This window comes from Grus americana, chromosome 9 (genome assembly GCF_028858705.1).
Source record: "Grus americana isolate bGruAme1 chromosome 9, bGruAme1.mat, whole genome shotgun sequence".
NCBI classification, from domain to species: Eukaryota; Metazoa; Chordata; class Aves; order Gruiformes; family Gruidae; genus Grus; species Grus americana.
Genome location: NC_072860.1, coordinates 10529925 through 10550635, shown reverse-complemented (window position 1 = coordinate 10550635; position 20711 = coordinate 10529925).

Sequence of the window (20711 nt, the reverse complement as noted above, 5' to 3'; positions counted from 1 at the left end):
AAACCAGTCTGAAAGTTGTTAACCGTAATAATACTATAGGCAGAAAATACTCTGTTGAATACAGTTCTTTTTTCAGTAGCAACGTAATTTACATCTCATCATTCACAGCTTATACAAATCATGAAGTTAAAGTATATTCTGCTGCTGGCAGGGAGTTCTTGTTAATACTGTAGCTGTGAAAATTTCGTGATTATTTCTCATTTCTATAAAGCATTCACATAATGTTTTCCTTTATGGAAACATGGGGTTTGATCCAATTTTTTATGAAATTTTAACTGCTTTATAGCAGGGAAGTTACAGTAATCTAGTGACATTTTGTGTGTTCCACTGGCCTGCAGGATGCCAGGACAGTGGAAGCATCGTGCTCCCCCAGGGAGATGAAGCATCAATTCATAGTACTCCCAAGTTCCAGCTCTCAAAGTTGGGCTAATCCGGAGGCAATACTGGAGGGCTTTATCTGGCACTCCTTGTAAAGAAGGATTTGTCAAAGATAGTAAAGGAATTTCTCCAGAAATTACATTAAGTCCCCTTTTGGAAGTCTTTTTTTGCTCGCTATTTTCTCATGGATATTTGAGTAGAATTCAGGTTTTTATCTTTTTATACTAACCTTGATTCTACAACATATACGCTCACGAACCTGACGGACGTCCCCTGAAGAGAGGTTGAGAGGCAGGGGTGGGGAAGCAGTTGGATGAGGGGCTGATACCAGGGGAAGAATGGTCCTAAAATTTTACTTTACAAGTCATTCTTTTTATTTCTGCTTTCTTACAATGAAAGAAGCTGTATCTCCCTTGGAAGTTTGAATCTCAGAAGTAGCGAGGAGGCATAGTATGTCATAATATTCATAATATTGAAATGGGAGTTGATTCTTTGTTTTCATTTTGTTGTTGCTGCTGCTGTTGTTGTTTTAATGGGCTTTCTAAAGCTGTCTTTAACATACTAAGTTTTATTTAACAAAACTAAGCCTAACAAAGGCTTAGTCCCGGCCCAGAGTGCACTGATAGGCCTTAATTGCCCTGACTGGCCTCACCTGGTTCTCCCTGCCCGGGCCCAGGAACCCCATGTAAGTCCAGCCCCAGGCCCATAGTCCCTTTCTGAGCGGGGCCATAGCAATGCTGGTTGCCAGCTCTACCGTAGCCTTGCCCTGGCTGTGGGCCCTACTGAGCTAGGCCTGGACTGCAGGCTGATGGCTCAGTCCAGCTGTCTTGGTGCTGTGTCTGGTCCTGACTTCCTGGCTTTACCTCCAACCTGCCGCAGCACTGTGGGCTGTCCTGTGATCTAGGCTCTTGGTTGAGCCCAGCTGCCGTCCCTGGATGTTCCCTGCCTTTTGCTCAGGTACCGTGGAGGTGAGCCCCTTCACAAAAATTGTTCCAGAGTAGGAAAGGGGCAAATGTGATATTCAAGGCAGTGAATCTGAAAATGGCAATTCAAAATTGGTAAGTTCTATCAAAGTGTTACTTTAATTTTCTTTGTTATTGGTTCTGTTTATAAAACATTCAGTAGAAATTACAAAGCTGTTGTAGGAAGGAGAAAAGTAAATGAAGATTACACTGGCTTTATAAAACATTTAAGCATTTTTAGCATAGAAAGTAATGTATGAATTATAGTCAAACTAAGTAAAACTACTGAATGTCACCAAACCCGGGAGCCTGTATTTTGTAGCTGGGTGTTACTGAGGTTCAGCTTAGCAGAAACTTTACTGTAACCCAGCAAATACATTTTATTTGATCAGCTAGTATAGATGGGAGATGTAGACAAGATTTCAAGTGCACAAGGCTTAATTCAAATCTGAAGTAGAAGCAGTGGACTTCAAAGTTAAGTAAAAATTGAGAGTAATTTTTCTTGATTGATTTTAGAGCATACTGGAGGTTGCACATAGCAGCCAAGTGGAAATAACTGGTGAGTCTGCTGGGGATGATGGTTTTTCTTGTGTATGTACAGGAAATAAGTATCAGTCTTTAGCTTGGTTTCAAATAGCAAGTTTCATCCCTCTTTTTGTGGTAGTGCTGCTGTAGCCATAAAGGTCTGCTTAGGACAAAGACAGAAGTGTGTAGACAGATGTGGTACCTCTTGTTGGTGGCATCAGCCGATACAGATGGAAGCCCTCCTTCAGACCTGGGATAGCAGTGGGAGACGCTTCCATGTTGTACTTCCTGTGACTGCCTCTCGTGACATGCAGCTGAGGCTGAGAAACGGTTGGTCGGGGTGCAGTCACTGTGCAAACAGCTGCAACAGGTTGCTGTCCTACTACTCCAGTTTATTTTCCACTCTGCTGAAGATGATTGCCTGTCAGTCCTCTGCTGATAAAGCTTTCTAATCTTTAAACAAAATCACAAGGCTAGGGGCTTGGGATCAGATTGGGGCTGTCTCCAGGGGCTGGGTGGGGCTGGAGAGGGCAAGATTCACATCATCCTCTACATGTGCTGAGAGGAGGCAGTACAGCTCCCAGCTAGAACAAGTAATACAGCCCTAGGCTGTCCTGTCCCACAAGCCATCTCCACAGAGGGAATCTCACACTTCAAAGGCCACCACTGGAACAAAGCAGAGGTCCGGGCAGAGGGCTTGCAATTGGCGTGGAATGAGCACCAACAAGGGCATAAAGATAGCGCTCAGCCATCTGCATGGGTGTTTATGCAAACTTTCTAGGACTTGTTCAGGTTTCTGGGGACCTTCCAGCTTTCTAGGTAGAAGGGCAAGTTTTTCAGCTATTAGAACCCTCCCACTTCCCAGAGTCAAAGAATTACCATGAGAATTGCTCTGGGGACCTCCTCCTCTCCTCCCAAAAACTCGTGAGAGTCTATTTGCAGCTTTTTCTTTCCGCAGCTGAATAATATCTATTTTTGCTACCTTTCACATTTATTTCAATTATTCATTCTATGTTTTAATTTTTATCTGTGTCCAATGAGGTTGAGAAATATATTTTTTAATTACTTTCCTTGTTCTTTTTACCGGCTTTCCATCTGTAAAATAATGATCTCTGGCAGCTTTTTGGCTTTTGGCATTGCAGAGTACCTAGTTCAGTTACAACAAGGTGACTCAGCGTTCTGTGCAGCCGGTTCTGAAGATTTCAGCCAGGCCTTTGCTTGATTAATGAGTATTGGCCTATTCTTGAGATAAATTTGTGCTGGATTTTGCCCAAGGGCTACAGAGTGGGCACCCCAGGGAATTTAGTGGAAGAAATCTGTACTTGAAATGACTTTTGCAATCTATTTACTTAATGATTGCTTGCTTGAAGGTAATACCTCTGATAAGGAGGAAAAGCCAGTCAAAAATGTAAAGAGAAGTACATTTGTTAGATTTTTGTTCTCCTGTTTGTGTGTTAAAGCCAGTTCTCTCTGAGGAAAGATTATATGGCAGACCCTATACTGGGCCAAGTCCCTGACGTAGGTAGGAGCTCACAGGATGTTAGCTTGCATCTGCCCGGTACCTTTCAGCAGTGGAATTTATGACATCAGGGACTTGGCAGTGAGCAGTAGTCCCCCCCTGCCCCTGCCAGAGCTGCTTTCCTCAGTGATGACTGGCATATCCCTGTTGATGTTGATCAGCAACCACATATATGAGCATGTCTTAGTTGATTTCCTGAAAAATTAATGTGTGGCAATTTTACCTGCATGTTGGCCTCCCCCAGTAACTTCTGAATGAACTGACCAGATCCAGTCTTATCTGCCAGAAGTGTGGGTTGCTTGTGGGCTGCAGGTCCATCACCTCCTGCAGCTGCAACTCATGGACAATCTTTTTGGTGAAGGGATGTGCTCTGTGCCATGGGATGGGAGTGGCCAAGGTGTGCATGCAAATCCCAGAGCTGAGCTCACATACTGGAGATGTGGCAAAAGATACCAAGTTTGTCTACCAGGCCTGTCCAGCACTGATCACTTTAGCCGTGTCCTTTGGCAGCTGGGGGCTGTGCATTGGTGGATTTGTGAGTAAGCTCACACAGCCTTGCCTGCATGTACCACATGGTGTTTCTTGCCCAGGCAGCAAGTTGAACAGACATGGGTAGGAGACTTTAGAGAGACTTGAAACTGTTGGGTTGGAAATGGGAAGCAGGGAGGGAGAGGGGTAAACAAGTGGTATGTAGGGAACATGCAAGGGAGTTGGAACAGTATTATGATTGAACCTGATATTCAGAACAGGAAATCAGGGTTAATTTTTCTGCTATTCATGACTTCTACATCTATATAAGACGTTGAATACCTGTTTTGATGCAGCAGTGGGGAGGTGGTGCAATACTTAAAAACCAAAAATCTACCAAGTATATAATCTATGCAGTATTTGAGTACTTCTGTTGGTGTATCAGAGAAAAGTGTTTCTCTGAAGGAATTGTATGTGATTCTGCAAATCCCATGTTCATTTGCAGAAGAAATAAATGGATGCATGCACAAAAAAGTCAATATACTGAAATGAAGAAAGCAACAGAAGACAAAACACAGTCTGTGTGTTTTTAGAGTATCTGTCAATCTAAAGTAATAATAAATAAGTAAACAGAACCTTTTTAATTCATGCAAGTTAATCCCTTTCAGGGCTGAATTAACTAAAGCATATCCCTATGAAATAACCTTCATTATATAAATCAGTGTGCTGATGGATTACTGAGTTTGCAGCCAAAAAACCGCACCACCATAGGTGTGAAGTTTCCTGATCATCTAATAAATTGATAACTTTGAAGCCTAGTTGTGACAATTTAAATGTCATCACTATTAAACAAGTTGCCAAAATGCAAACAACCATCCTAAGTCATTAAAATGTAATTATAAAGGACAGCTGGGTCTACTATCAATCTGGGCTGTGGGGACTCATAATGGGGAAAAATATGAAACTTTCACACAAACAGAATGAGACTGCTGTATGTGCCAACCAGAGCCTACATGGGAAGCAAGTAAAACATGTATTTTGTGCGTACACAGTTACTGATGCTTATAGAAGGCTTCCGTTACTGAGATGGACATAGGAGTCAGTGGCAGCACAACATCCAGCAAATGTCTTCACCTTCTCTCTGTCATACATGAAAAGCCCTTTTGCTTATTAACAGGGTAGGCTTTTCTAATGAGAGGCAGATAGACTGGGTGGCAGTTACAATCTAGCCGAAACGACTATGAAGTGGGACTAAATTTGCTCTATTGTGGAACAGCACCACAGGTGTTTTAAGCCTTGTTTTGAGAACCAGTTGGACTTTAAAAGATAAAGAAGGTTTGCTTTTTGGCTATGAGTAATAGACAAGTGACTATCAGGCTTTGCAGGCATGGACCTGATATGTTTATGAAAGCTGTGTTTAGTGATATTGATAACTAAGTTATTGAACATTTTTAATGTTTATTATTTCCTTGATACTTATTTACTTGATACTTTGAAATGGCCATGGTGCGGACAACAAACCCAGTCCCTGGCCAGGACTTGCATCTCCTGCTGTGGATGACGTAGCTCTAAATTCATATTGGTTTCAGCTGCATCTCAGTAGGTTCTGTCTGTTATTCATTGATGCAGCATGTAGTTGATTAGATTTACTGCTGATATGTACAGTGGAAATGGTGGAACAAGCTAGAACTGTGATACTGCTTCATTAAAATAGTAACCCCAGAAGGCCCCACAGTCTTTTGGTGTATTACTTATATGTATTATGGAGCTACAACAGCTGCTAGCTTCCATAATTAAGCCCCATTTTCCCTAAATGTGGCAGAAAAGGTGAAATAAGTAGGAATTGCTGATAATTGGTAAAATTCTAAAAGAAATATCTTTTATGTTATGAATCTTAATGCATATAATAAATTAAGTATTGGATAGCTACTTTTTTTTAGGCTTTCACAAATCTACATAGATTTTTTTTTAAATGTAGGATGCTAGCATATTATTTGAAATAGCGTGATTCTTTTCTTCCTGTACATCAGCCTATACCACATCATTCTCAAAAAAAACCAATTGAGTATTTTGTAAACAATTCCAAGGTGTTTTCTAACTGATCAGTGTTCCTAAAATATTTAAGTATCAAATTCTCCACGTATCTTTTTCTACTATGAAGTAAATCCTTGTGGTGCCTTGGGGCATTCATTGTGCTGAAAAACTTGTTAATTTATTCTCAGTAAGAAAAGTGTGCTATTGCATATGTGTGTTCATAAACCATTCATTTCCTTCCTTTTGTACACATGGAAATGATGTAACAACTTGGTGTACTAGTGTAATTATCTACCTTTCACTTTTGTAAATTGTAACTTTTGTTTTCTTACAAGAATCAGTTGGTATAGAGCTTAGAGAACCATTTAAGATTATGAACTGTTTCTAATGAACAGATTGTTTTCTGATGCAAATGGAAAGCCAAGCTGAGAGAGAGTTTTCTTTTTTTATGTAGAAGGATACAGCCTTTCAACAGACTTTGTCCTTCTATTTTGGCAGATTTGGATCGCCATACTCAAAGGCATAAAAAAGCCTCAGCCTGTCAACAACAGAAATGGGACACTAACCTGCCAAATATAGGGAAATGAGTAAACAGAAGAACAATAAAAGTCAGTAAGGTAGGAAATCTCATGCAGTGTGAATGATTTTTTCATATAGCATAAGCAAAATTTTCTGCTGTTTGTTTCACACAGCTACACTAAGGACGAATAAATTTCTGTCACCAATGCTGTTATGAAAAGCATGCAAATTTCGGAGATCACACTGGCTAATGGATGGAATGGTTATTTCGAAAGGAAAAATAAGCTTTCCTATAATTTCCATTCATGTCCTCCCAATGCGAGATGACAACTTTACTGCAGGTTTAGGAAATTAAAATAAAATGTTAGTTTTCCAGGTGCACTGAAGAGGTTTTGAAATTAACTTAGCAAAGGTGAAGCTACATGGTATTTCTCACTGCACAGTGAGAGTCAGCAAGATGACATTGTAAAATATCCTTAGTAATAGTTAGAAAGTCTGCAGGGGATAAGGTCAAAGAAAGGTTAGCAGCTGACATCAAATCGGAAGCCAGATGTGCTGACCCTTAATCATAGGCTTTTGCAGGCTTTTTTGGGCTGCAATTCAGCATAACATTATTGAATTCACCTTTAGATTAAGCTGGTCTGCTTTGACATATACAAACCCATATGCAAGTTAATGGCTGTGTCATCCACTTAATTATGCAAGCTATGATAACAGATCAGTGAGGTGACCTCTGCAAGCACTAGTTTTCAAGGTCCTTAACCATTTGCATTTTCAACGAACAGAAAGTGGTACTCCCCACAGAGGTCATGTTGGATCATTAGTTTTGCGTATAAAATTAAATCAGGGAATAGTAATATGCAGGCATGTTTTTTTCCTGCAAGATTACTTAGAGCTATTTCACTTCAAACTATGTTATGATGAAAGTCATCTGCTCATGTACTGGTGCAAAATCTTTGGCTTTGCAGAGAAAACATTCTTAGAGACAGTACTCCCAGCAAAGCCATAGGTATCACTGTGGACTGAAATTAAGCATGGTCAGAAGTATTTGAAGGATTGAAAGCCCTTAGAAAAAAAAAATACATTTTCATAAAGATCAGGAGATGACAAAGTTAAGATTATATATGCAAACCCTAACTGTTCCTTGTTGCTTATATAAGATTCTGCAGTCTCTGCTTGTGAGATCATTCTGCAGAGAATTTTTGCATTAGAACTGAAGTGAAAGAGGACTTCACATGGTGCAATTTCTACTAGTTTAACAAATATTTTTGGGTTGTTAATGTAAGCTTAAAATAATGATATATTGATGTAATGTTATCTTTATTCAGAGGATATGATTCTGACTTGCTCACTTACACAGTGCTTACTCAACAAACCACACAGTAATTGGTAGTATTAAGGTCAGTGGCAACAGATCTGTCTCTCACACTGTGCACTAAAGACGACATTTACTGAATATTGCACCGATGTAGAATCAAACTCATTGCTGATTGCACTGAAATTACTTCCCTTTCATGCAACTGTGGGAAAGGATTTAGCCAGGAGCTGGCCAGTGGGCTAATGCCCTTTGCAGTCTTCATTGTGCATAGTCCCACTCACATACTAAGGCAGGTATGCAAAAGAGATGGCATGTTTCTTAGATTAAGTAACATCTGTCCCTCTTCCTAGTGAGGTGACTTCAGTGGGAATTGTGTGCTCCTACAGTGAAAGACCTCAATGGTGTCCATATTGATCTGGAAACCCACATAAAATATTATAATCACAGGTATTAGCATAGTATCCCAGTTCTTAGATACTCAAACTGCAGAACACAATAGTCTGATATCTCCTGTTCACAAGGCAAGGTATATGTACGGGCCAGGCTGTTCCTGTGTCTGATTTTCGAGTCCATGTTCTGTATTTCTTAGCTCCTATTTCACTCTTCCTTTTGTATTCTATCCTTTGTTCCTATTAACTGTTGCAGCAGGAAAGCACAGTTAAATTATTTTAACACTTAAACCTGAATTTGTGGTCCTTCTAATTTCATCTGGGTGAGGAGTTTCAAGCCAACAGCTTTTGGTGTGGGGTGATGGTTTTTTTTCTGCTCACAAGTTTAATACAGGAGGTTGGTCACTTCATTTTTGAGGAATACAGCTATCGAGGAAGACTGTCATCACAGATTTAAAAAGTCTTGGCTATATAAGGCTGCTTCCACAGAGCCAACTGCAGTTCAGTTTCCCTAACAAGCCTCTACTCTACCTTTTTGGTGAAGGCTTTGCACTTCTAAACAGATATATTTCCCTTGCAAGTCTTAAGACTTCAAAGTATATACTTATTTCATGTAGGCGTGCTTGGTCTTTGAGGTGCAAAAGTCGTAGATATAAAATACAGGACTTATAAACCATGGGGTAGGCAGCTGTGCTGTATTGCTACTCTGTTGGAGCAAGAAGCATTGTGTGAATCTCCCAACTGGATGGCAGAGGTAGACATTGCAATCCAGTTCATCAGCTGTAATCCTCATAAAGAGGATGTCTGTAAAGTAACTGATGGGTTTATTCTCATGAAGTGACTGATGCTAGTATCAGAGTTACCAGGTTCAGATGAGAGGGAGGGCATGACTAATATCTTTTTATCCCTTAGTTTTTAGAGTCCTCTCTGGCAATAAAAGAAAGGTAGTGAGGGTAATTCCTACCAGGACAAGACTGTGGGTGATTGGTGAAGCTGTACTCTGCTGTAGCACATGTACGCAGGACCTTGGTGCACATGTGTTTAGGACACTAACACTGTTTAGCAAGCTGAACCTATGTTTTATACCAAATTTGCTATAGCACTCTAATGCAACATAAGAAACTGGATGTTCTACATGTAGATTAATTAAAGTTAAAGGAAGACATTTGAAGTTAGTTAAATATGAAAGTATTTCATAATGAGAATAAATTCCTCTGGGTTATTAATTTTTTTATTAGTTTTCCCACCACATGGGCAGCTTTGGACTGGGGGTTAAGAACAAAAGCTGGATGCTTCTGCTGAAATTCTCCATATAGAAATAATTACTGGGGGCAACATTTTAACTTATCTTTCAGTTCCAGACTTGACAACCCTTTCAGATGATTAGCGGGAAGCAGACCTCTCCATTAACTTTTTTCAGGTTGTTCTGCAGACTCAGGCAGACGTTATTTATACTCTGTTCATGTATTTAAGTTGATCTTTGTCATTGTGGCCAGAAACATCTGCTTCAGACAACAGAAGCTGAGATTATTAATCACTGTTCTATAGGAAGGAATTAATTCAGTAACGAAACTGCATAGCTATAGAATCATGCAATAATTGGAGCCTTGCTGATAGCATGGGTAAGTTGAGGGTTTCATTGTATTGAGATGTCAGTCTTGCATCTGTCATCACTGCTAAATAATTTTTAAAGGCTTAAAAAGCCCAAGAGGTGTCTTGTCCCCGTATGAAATAAAAAATTCATTTGTTCCTGTCCCCTGGGCGCCATTTTTAGAAATAGCAGAAGAAACAGACAAATTGGTCTAGCAACTATATTCATGTTTATAGTTTAATCCTATGAAAGAGGGGAGAAGTAAGGCAATTGTAGTCATCTGCAGAAATCAGAATATCCTTAGTAGCACGTTCAGGTTTTCTTTTTGGTAAAAATATTCAAATTGGAAAATTGTGTGATCCTTAAAGATTTCTCTCTGAGAAAGCAAATGGAGGAACTGCAAATGGACACAGAAGGGATGTCTGGAGGCAGCCTCTGTGAGTGCTGACAGTAAGAACAAGGAAATGATAGGGTGCAAAATATACTGAATAAAGTAAAATATTTTACTTCACAGTATTTACCCTAGTTTTGTACTTGTAACATGAAACAATAAATACAGAAGTGATCCAAACAGCCAGATAAATCCAAATTGTGCAAACCTGGGGAGATCTTGGGTGAGAAAATAAGTGAAACTGCTATTTACTTGAAATCTGATCCTTGAACTAAGAGCCCTGAAAGAAAAGGAGAAAAAAGATAGGATTCCTGCAGGGAGTAGCCTCATTTGTAAAAACTATATAGAATGAGGAAACCTCAGCTTTGTGTTCTGCAAATCAGCCCTTGAGTTTTAGACCTTTAGCTCTGGCTTTCTTCAAATATAAGATGCAAAGTCAAGAGCATGGTCCTGCCCATCTGCACACTGGGCTGAGTGGCGGCTCTCCTAATCACATTGTAGTGACATGAAGGGAAGCCCTGAAAATCAAACAAGTATAAGTCACCTGTTTTACCACTTGCTCCCCTCCCACCTTACCCCCTCCATTTTATGATCATCCTGATTTTGCCAGATTATACAATTGGGCTCTGCTGGCTCCTTTCAGTCTACCTAAATCCATCAATTGATAAATGTTTTCTTCTTGTCTATACTGGAGAAAAAAAAATGCAGGTGTTATCCACTTTGAGGCCCTCCTCTCCATAGCTGCTGTCATGTCTTGAGTGAAAAACAGCTACTTGCTGTATTTTCCGTGTAAACACCAGCATGTAAATCTGTATAAGGAGACCATGGAAACAGGGTGCTCATAGAGTCTGTTTTTCTGGCCTGTACGGCAAAGACAGTGTGTTCTCTGAATCTGTTGGCTACTAATAAGCCCCAGTAATGCTTTGTAAAAAATAATCTAATGCATGTAATAACATAATAGGAGAAGGGAATGTATTTATGTAAATTAACTAAAACATCCTCAAGAATTAATGTATTAAAGTGGTTAGAGAAGCTAGCAGAGGATAATAGGCAAGGAGACCTTCTCCTGTTTGTCAGCAGAGACTGTTAAATGGTTGAAGCTGCTGTAGCACTGCACATGCCAAACATGCAAAATAATTTTCACATTAGAAAATCACCTGATAGCAGTAACTCTAGAGTAATATGTTGCATGCATGTGTTTAACTTGTATGTGTAAATACTATTATTTAATACCTGTGTGTGTGGTTGTATGTGAATGCATAGAAAAAGAAATAGGAAATTTACTTATTTTGCTTACTAGCATTGCAAATTACTAGCATTTTCATGGACAATTTTTCTTGCAACAAACTTTCTCTGTTCTTTTTGAAATTAATGAGAATTAGGCACCTGGATTTCTTTAAAGATCTGGCTTTTGGTGTCCAAAGTTAACAAAAAATGTTATTTGGTTTTAAGAAAATGGATTTATCAGCTCAATTTTTTTTATTTAAATTTATAGGAGCAGTCTGTGAAAGAGGTGAAAATCCTGCTCTGTTTGTATTACCTACATTGTGCTGAGTACAGTATTAGAGCAGCAAGTGTTTTTTTCTAATTTTATTATACACACTAAGGAGACCAGATGCCATTTAGTTTGGATAACTTCACTTAAATTTTGAGAAAAGTAATTGCTGTTGACAATAATAGAGGCTAGTCAGAATTTTTTTATTTATAATTATAGCTGTAGAGTTTGTTAAGATGCAGGTCTTGGGGGGAGTAGAGATCCTGGCTGTGAAACAGAAGAGAATGGAAGAGCTCAAACTTCTGTACAGAAACAGCAGAGCCCCTTCATCTTAATTGTGTAACTTCAGAGGCTCTGCAAATTGGATATGACATGGTATAGGTCTTCTGAAAGAGCTATCAGAATTAAAAAAAAAAAAAAGAACAAAAAAACCCCAAAAACCAAATCACACAAACAACTCTTAGGTGAATGTGTGATTTGTAATGCTTGCCTTACAGTTAATGGTCTCTTTGTTTCATTCTACTCAATGAGATTTTCCTTAATTCAACTAATACAGCTTTTCCAGAAAAACATAAGTGCATAAATTAGTATTTCCTTTTCTTTCTATATATGCTACACTCTCCTTTCTGCTGGATTATTTTCACTGTAAGCAGAGAAACAGTTTACCTTGGCCTTGGAATTAACAGTAACTCAGATCTCCTTAGTTTACTAATGAAACAGTTTGAACTGATATACAAAAAAAATATTTTTTATCAAAAAAAGAGCTCGCTAATTGTTTTATGGCTAGATCAGCACTGTACTTGGATGACAAGCTGTTTCCTATCTTCTTTCTGATAGTGAGAAAGAAGGATATATTTCTCTATTAAGCTCCCAAAAATCTCAAAAGACAATTTTTGGAAGGAAGTTCAGTATCCGTTAAATAGCAATTCTTCAAAGTACTTACTAGAAACAAATTACGTAACAGCACTGTTTGGCAGATTTATTTAGAGATAAACGTACATACTGGTTTAGTAAACAGCTTTTAGTTGCATACTTTCAAGTTGCCTGCTTTGCTCAAAAGACAAAAATTGGACCTTTTTTATGATAGTTCTGAAGTCATCTCTGATTCAAACCACCTCAGCTGGAGGACTGAAGATGAAAACCAAAACCCATTATTTTACCACAGTCTTTTCTGAGCCTGGTGGATCTTAGACACATAATAAACCACCTCTCAGTATTTCAGTAATTTAATCTATGTACAATTCTACAGTAATTAAAAAAAAAAAAATCTTAGAAATTGTAGCCTACAAGGCAAAACTGGCTTTCTGGGACCAGTGTCTGATTTTCTTGCTCAATTCTCAAACATTTGACATATTAACATGTAAATAGAGAAATAATGTTTTAAGAAGGCAGATAAACTTAACATTTCTTCACATTTGATTTTCTTGCTAATTTGTATTTTTTAAAAAAAGTTGCTATTACCATTACTAAATCCTCCATTGAATAAAGCAGCTTCTACTGGAGTCCCATTGATGTGCATGTTTCTGAAAACATCTGTATTGTTTGGCATTCCTGAACTTCAGAACCCTAAACCCCTTACTTCCCACCCAATTACCTATTCTATGCTCTTGAATCAGATCACTGTTTCTAACTTGAGGAATCAGTATTTCTAATCACCTCTTTGGAGTGACCAAGTCATTGAAATGCTTAGAGGCAGGTGCCCAGTCCTGAATGACTGGTGCCATTTCAGGTAGTCAGCATATCCAGAGTGCTTGCACAGGACTGGTGGATGTCATCCATGGTCCATGCAGGACCTTGGTCCTTCTAGAGGAGAACCTGCAGTGGTTCCTCTCTGCATCTTCAGCTGAATCTATAAAATATTTGCAAGAACCAGGATTAACAGGCATTTTTGAGAATGTTCTTGTTCGTGACCTCTTAATTAAATTTGACCCTATTTAAGCAATAATAGTAATGAAGTTCCAAGTAAGTAGCAGTTATTAACTTCCATTAGGCTGAAATCAGTTTCCTCAGCGATGTCCCCAAAAAAAGACTGTTCAAATTTGGCGTGTATCATTTAAGTGGTAATTACTGTGGTAACATTTTAAATACATGTGGTGCCTTTCATTTTTATAGAGCAAACCTGCACTAAGCAGAAGTAGGAGTTGAGAGAAATTAATGGGTTTTGACTAGACTATTCAGAGCAGGCTTGAAAGGGAAACATTTGAATAGTGGTAAAAAAGAAAAACGTAGTTTGAATTATTTTTTAATGCAGACAGAACTCAAAACAATTGATCGGATTTTGTCTAAGAATTCCTAAATTTGCTTTCTGTCTGAGATCAGTCATTAAAATTGAGTCCTGAAAGTACAAAGAAAATTGAATAATGTGAAAATGGGATTTAAATTCTTCCAGTGCCTACCTTTGCATGGTAAAATGTATGAACTTGCAGGCATACTACTCATCAGTGGGCATATATGAAAGTAAATATTTTTTAGTGCTTGATACACCCCTCCATCCACTCTGAAAATCCTCCCCAAATGCAGATAAAACCTTCTGGCAACTGGGGCAAACTAAAACATAAAGCGTAGTAATTAACATGCATAAGTGTGCTTATGCCATATTTTCATATTCAAAGTTTAAAGAGGGCTCTCTCAAAAACTGCAGCTAATGATCTGCACTTGAATCAGCTACAGGTACATCTAGAAATTAAGGGAAAAACAGACTTCCTGAGTGTTTTACCCTACAACTTCTTGATCCCTGACGTAAGGCATTCTTATGGAGGTAATGGTTAAAAAGCTTTAGCAGAAATCAGCAAATAGGAAGAGGTAACAGATAATGACTTATAATGACTATCCAGTTAAGGTGATTCCAACAGGAGTCCAGTTCAGACCATCCTAGAAAGGCCATTTGTTATGGCATCATGATTAAATTTTCTGGGGTATTGATTCCCATACACAAAAACTTTTTGCATGAAAGGTGTAATGAAAAACAGTGTATAAATGTTGAAATTACTACATCAGTGTTTGCATCACACACAAACACATGGATATTTTCTGGGTCTCATCCCAGAAACTGCTGAGATAATGTGGTTTAGGAGAGGTATGGGATTCTAAGCAAGTAATTGTACTTTGAATCATTCCCTGTCCAATAGGTCTTTTAAAAAAGTCAGTGGATTCCTTACTGCAGTAACTTAAAAAGAATATTTGGCAGGTTCCTAAATGTTCCTGTTTAAATAATGTAGAATTAATATCACTGTTTACAACTCTGTGTTTCGTAAATGTAGAAAACTTTATTTTACAAATGTGCATATGAATTTCCCTGGATGAAGAAAACTATTTTGTCCTTTTTTCTTTGGTGTATTAAAACACTACAACGCGATAACTGTTGAAAGATGGAAAGGGATGTCTTCATCTGCACTGCTTCACCATTTGTTATGCGCTAGCTCTGGAGACTAATCAGCGTCTGGACTTGATGCTACCTCTCTTATGCTATGCCATGTTGTGTCCACAGCATTACTGAGATACATCCTGTTGAGCTTGGCCTTTGAAATCTCAACATTTCTTTAGTCTGCCAAAACCATCTGCAAGTGGGACTTCACTGGCCATCTTTCATTAAAAAAATCAATAAGCAGTATATACAAAAGGAATAATAGAGATTTAACAGCATGTTAAGTTCCAAAAGTTGTCCAATGAAAGGTAATGGTGCAGTATGGCCAGTATGATCTCAGAAGACATTACATGTATTCTAATACTGTAATTAACTATTTGTAAATCATGAAGTTTTGGGGATGGACTTATTTTGATTCTTACTGTCTAGGAAGTGAATGTTAGTAGATTGTGCTTCCTGACCAAGAAGAAGCTGAAGCATTGAAATAATAATACTTTTAAAATTGGAATACACTTAGATTATTAATCCCCACTGTGTGTGTCATGAATATGAATTTTGATTAAACTGAGTCCAAAATCTAGTTCTGCAGTCCACTTCAACTGAGGGCACAATTTTGTTAATGCAAATTGAGTCTGGTAATGGCTCACAAATAACAGTAGTTCTTACGGAACTTTGTCATGCTATAGGAGGCTGTGCACAGCCTAGCCTATGGATGCAGACATGGAAAGCGTGAAGAGTTATCAATGAACTCTTACAGGATCAAGCAACAATCTTAAAAGCATAAGCATGCGTGTCCTGCACCATACCAAGGTCCATCTAGGCAGCTATTCAACAACAGTGGCCAACAGCAGATGTTTAGAGGCATGTGCAAGAGTAAGACTCATAAATAGTGGCGCTTACCCAGAACACATGCCAGCTTCTGCAGATCTCTACCTCGTGCAGTTCCAGAGCTGTCTGTGGGGTCTTTGTACTGCATGGACAGGCTTTCCCCAAGTATTTCATCCACTGGTTTGTCAAGTAACAGCATCCTGTGGCAATGAGTTCACAGGGTCCCTGACATTGCCTGAAGAAGTAATGTTGTTTTGAACCTTCTAGTTTTAGTCCATGTCCTTTATCTTTTCTATTGGAACAATCAATCCTTTTTCACATTCTCTGGGCCAATAATGATATTTCTGTCTATCTGTCACATCCCTTTTCAGGCATGCTTTTTCCATCCTGAAAAATCTTAGTCTGTTAGCTTTTTGAGCTATCTTTGATCATCTACTCTTATCTTTTTCCAATTCTTTAATATTGTTTTCAAGACCAGAAAGTAGAATTTTTCCACAGTAGGCAAGGACAATGTGCACAATAGATTAAACATTTGAAAAAAAATTGTTTTCTTTTGTTTTCTCTCTTTTACATGATAATTCCTAATGTTCTATTTGCTTTTGGACTGCATAGAGTATAGAGCTGCTGTTTTCATAGAGTTACCTCTTGCAATTCCAAGAGCTTCTTCAAAAGTAGCTGTAATTAACTCAGCCTGTCACTGAATATGTAAAGTCAGAATTGCTTTTCCCTGCATGCATTTACACTTACCATTTTATTGCCCAGCATCACATAGTGTCATGAGGCTTTTCTTCAACTCTTTGAACCTTTAGTAATCCTTTGAAGAGCAGAGACCAAGATAGTATGTTCTGTTTATGATCAGCAGGCCATGATTAAGCTTGATCCTATCACACCAGTGAAAGCTCAAGGAACCCTGAATCACAGCTGGAGCCTGTGAAATAAGTCTGTGCCTTCCCACTTTGATAAAAATCAATAAATTCTGTCCACTATCACTGGACATAAGTTGGATCTTTAGATGAGCTCAACTGCTAAACTCTTTGAAAAACACAGTAATACTCCTTTTTCTCTAGAAACTATTGCTTACCCTTGCTCTGTTATCCCATTTTCAGTCCTCCATTCCTGATTAACACAACTGAGAAATCCATAATGATCAAACACCAGCAGTGCATCCTGCTTGGAAGTGATCAGCCCTGAGTGCAGACTGCAGTGCAAGCACTAGCAGCAAAGACAGCCGGTCACAGGCAGCTTCCTTGTGAATCTCTGACTTCGTGCTGCACGTTTCCCATGCAGCTTCTGACACAGTCGACCCCAAAGTACAGTTTACCCACCTCAGTGGCAGGTAGTAGGGTAGATGGGTCAGCACAGCTGGGCTCCATTCACTCCTCTCCAGCAGAGTGAGCAGACAAGTAGCTGATTCTTGCCTCAGAAGGCTCTTGCCCATGGGATCCTGTAGGGATCAACACCTTTTCTCCCTTTCTTCTGGAATTGCTAAACACCACTGCAGGCAATGACACGCATGTTACCTTCTGTTTTATCTATCGTTCGTGGTTAAACGCTGTGACACCTAAAAGATGAAATAAAGCTGCCTCTGAGCAAGACCAAGACTTGCTGCTATCACCAAGTAACCGTGGGCAAACCCTTCTATTTGGCTTTCATTTTCATACCTCTGTGGACTTTGCCACAGTGGTAAAAAACAAAACAAAAACCCCCATGGACTTACGAAACTTCCTTCCTCAGTCAAAAACTGCTTGAGACTATTGCTTTAAGCCATGCACAGACAAAAATCGCTGTAAATTAGATAAAAGATTCTGTAACTTCCCTTTTGAAATTCATGCTCCAGGCAATTTTGTCTGTGGTGAAGGAGACCGAATTAAAGCCAAAAAAAAAAAAAAGGTCTGTGAAGCATCAAAACCTTTTCTGAACATATTACAAGATGGAAATCTGAAGATAATAGATGCAGAGCTGAAGGTTGATCAGTGTAATCTGGGAATTATCCAAAAATATTGCTTAGCTTCCTGTTAGTTTAGTGATACTTCAGTGGGATATCCATATTCCCCAATGGAAAGCATAGGAATGATGTTTTATCTTTTCTGGCTGCTTTAAACAGACATATGGAGGTATACAAGGAGGTAGAAAAATTTAAAAAAAATCATCTATATGAATTAATAGTGTGGGTTTTAAGATGAATGCTGGTTAATCGATCACTAGAACATAACTTAAATATTTTATGTAATTAATATATGTGCTCTGTCTAAATGCTGATACAAGTAAAAGTGCTTTACACATGAACTGGAGAATACACTATAGAAGCAATCCTAATAAGTGAGGTATGGAAATGATGACTTGGACTTTTCCAGTTCTCGTTACTGTGATACAGTGGAATACAGCTGCTAACAATCAGATATGCTTACTGTTTGTAACATAATACATTTGAAGATTCTAATTAGTCATTCGTGTTCTTGATTTGCCTCAGAGAGATGACACTGGAAGTCAGGGATGTAAGATCCGTTGTTTGCATTACTACCACTCTTTTAACAGAGAAATTAAACAACTTGTTTACTTAAGTAATGATTTAACTAGTTTAGAGAAAACCACACTATTTTTGAAGGAGGAGTTGCGCAAGTTTCATCCTTACTGTTGAATGTAGAAAAGTAAATACTACAAATGAGCTTAAACAAATAAAATATGCAATCAAATCAACCTTGGAATGAGGGCCAGAACATAACTGTGTCGATGTGATGGGAGGGACAGAGAGCCGGGCTCTTCTCTGTGGTGCCCAGCGCCAGGACAAAAGGCAATGGGTGCAAACTGAAATACAGGGAATTCTGTTTAAATGTAACAAAAATCTTTCTTGCTGTGAGGGTGGTCAAACACTGGAGCAGGTTGCCCAGAGAGGCTGTGGGATCTCCATCTGTGGAGATACTTATGAAAATGCAACTGGACAAGGACCTGAGCAACTTGCTATGCTTTACCCTGCTTAAAATGGGGGCAGGGTGGACTAGAGAATCTCCAGAGCTCCTTCCCAACCTCAGCTATTCTGTGATCCTGGCTTCTGTCACCAGCTTGCCCTGCTCACTTTGTTTGAGGGAGAGAGGAGTGGGCTGCTATTGGGAAGGTCACTGCCCTCCTGCCTCCCTGCCCCTTGGCACCCGGCTCCCCTTCCCTTGCAGAGCAACTCATTCTTCCTGCTCCTGGACAACTTGATTCAAACCCTGAAGGAAATGGAAGGAAATAATGTTCAGAAAGTTTTTATTTCCTGACCTGTTGTTATTTCATGAGATTCTACCCAGAACTAGAGCTTTTTTACAATTGTTTTAACTGAAGAGTTGGATGTAGAAGATGAGATCAGGTGTTTTAGGAGCAGCTGGGAGTGGGGTTAGAGTAAGCAACGTGTTGGTCAGTTGGGTCTGGAAGGTGAATTGATGAAACTGATGAACAAGAGTTATGCTGCTTTTCTTAGAGGCTTACAGTAATGTAATTTCACCTTTGGGGAATATTTCTTGTGGTTTGTGTCCTTGTGAGTGAGATTTTTGGTGGACCCTGAAATTCTAGAAGAAAGTAATAAGAAGACTTAACACCCTTTTAACAGAACAGTCAGGTACATAGAAAAGTGAGCACAGTGCATAGAGATGTGGCAGAGGAGGGAAAGATTGGGAAAAAAAAAGAGCAATAAAAGCAGGTAACAGCAGAGGCAAAGACCAACGGCCTATGACAGTCACCTGAAAAGATAAATGAAAAGTGGGGTTTTTTTCTTAATGCATTAAGGGTGCACATTTAATCTTAACTCCTACTTTCACTTCATTTTTCATTCAAATGTAAAAAAAAAACCCACCAAAAAAACCCCCCAAAACCACACAAGAAGCTAGAAATATCATTTACCCAAACCCTCTTTTTTGCAGCTAGCTGAGGGTCTATATGTGAACAGGTAAAGGTGGCTTCAAGAGAAACTAGTCTTTGTTGTAATCTAGAGCAGCACCACATCTTTAATTACTTCTAGATGCTCACAGTGGCCTTCCTGAGATGCCATTCCACCAACACCACATTACCAAAAGACAAGTTTTGATTATCTCATGGCCCTTACCCATCTGCTCTGCCATGTTCAGTAGTGACACAATAGGAACTAATTGTTTCAAGCACTTTGTCTCATGGGATTACCCGGTGTTAAATTCATCTTCAACCACTTACTATGGGAGATAAGAAAATGGGAACTTTGATCTTTATCTGGTCTATTGTACTCCTTTCCCTTCTCTACATCAAATAATTATATTGTCTCCAAAAAAATGGTTAATTCCAGTATATTCTGAGGTGTGCGATCCAAATGTGGGGATGAAGGGTATTGCAGAAACTTGGTTGTATGGAATTTAGGGTTTGGACATGGATACTAAAATAGCAACCTCCATTTTGTTCATGTTTTTTTGAAGCTGAATTTCTTGTATCAAGAGACAGTGGTGTAGTGGGGTAGCCATGGGTATTTATATAGGGAATGAAATGTCTTGATTTTCTGCCAGCATATTCTAGTATGTGAACCCCTTTGCAATTAATTCTCAATAGGTCACTGTCGAAGCAGGGGAATATTGAAATAGAAAAAGCAAGGGTATATTCTCTTTGGTGTGCTGGTGTGCATGCTTACGTACTTACAGAGAAGTGCAGTACTTCAGAGCCTTGGAACTCAAAGAGCAAGAAAACAATTCCAAGATGTGGTCTGGTATGATGCAAACTATCTCTAAAAAACAGTTTTCAAAATAGGCTGTAAGTATTAGTTATTGGCTGTTATTTCTGCTGGACAAAGGACAAGTGTTTGAAAACACTTCTGGGACACTTACTGAATCCCCTTGAAAACCAGATAAGAACAACCACATTTCATTGTATTGGCAAAATCGGTTGTTATTGAAGAGAATGTTCCCAAGATGAATGGAGCACATTTAAATACACT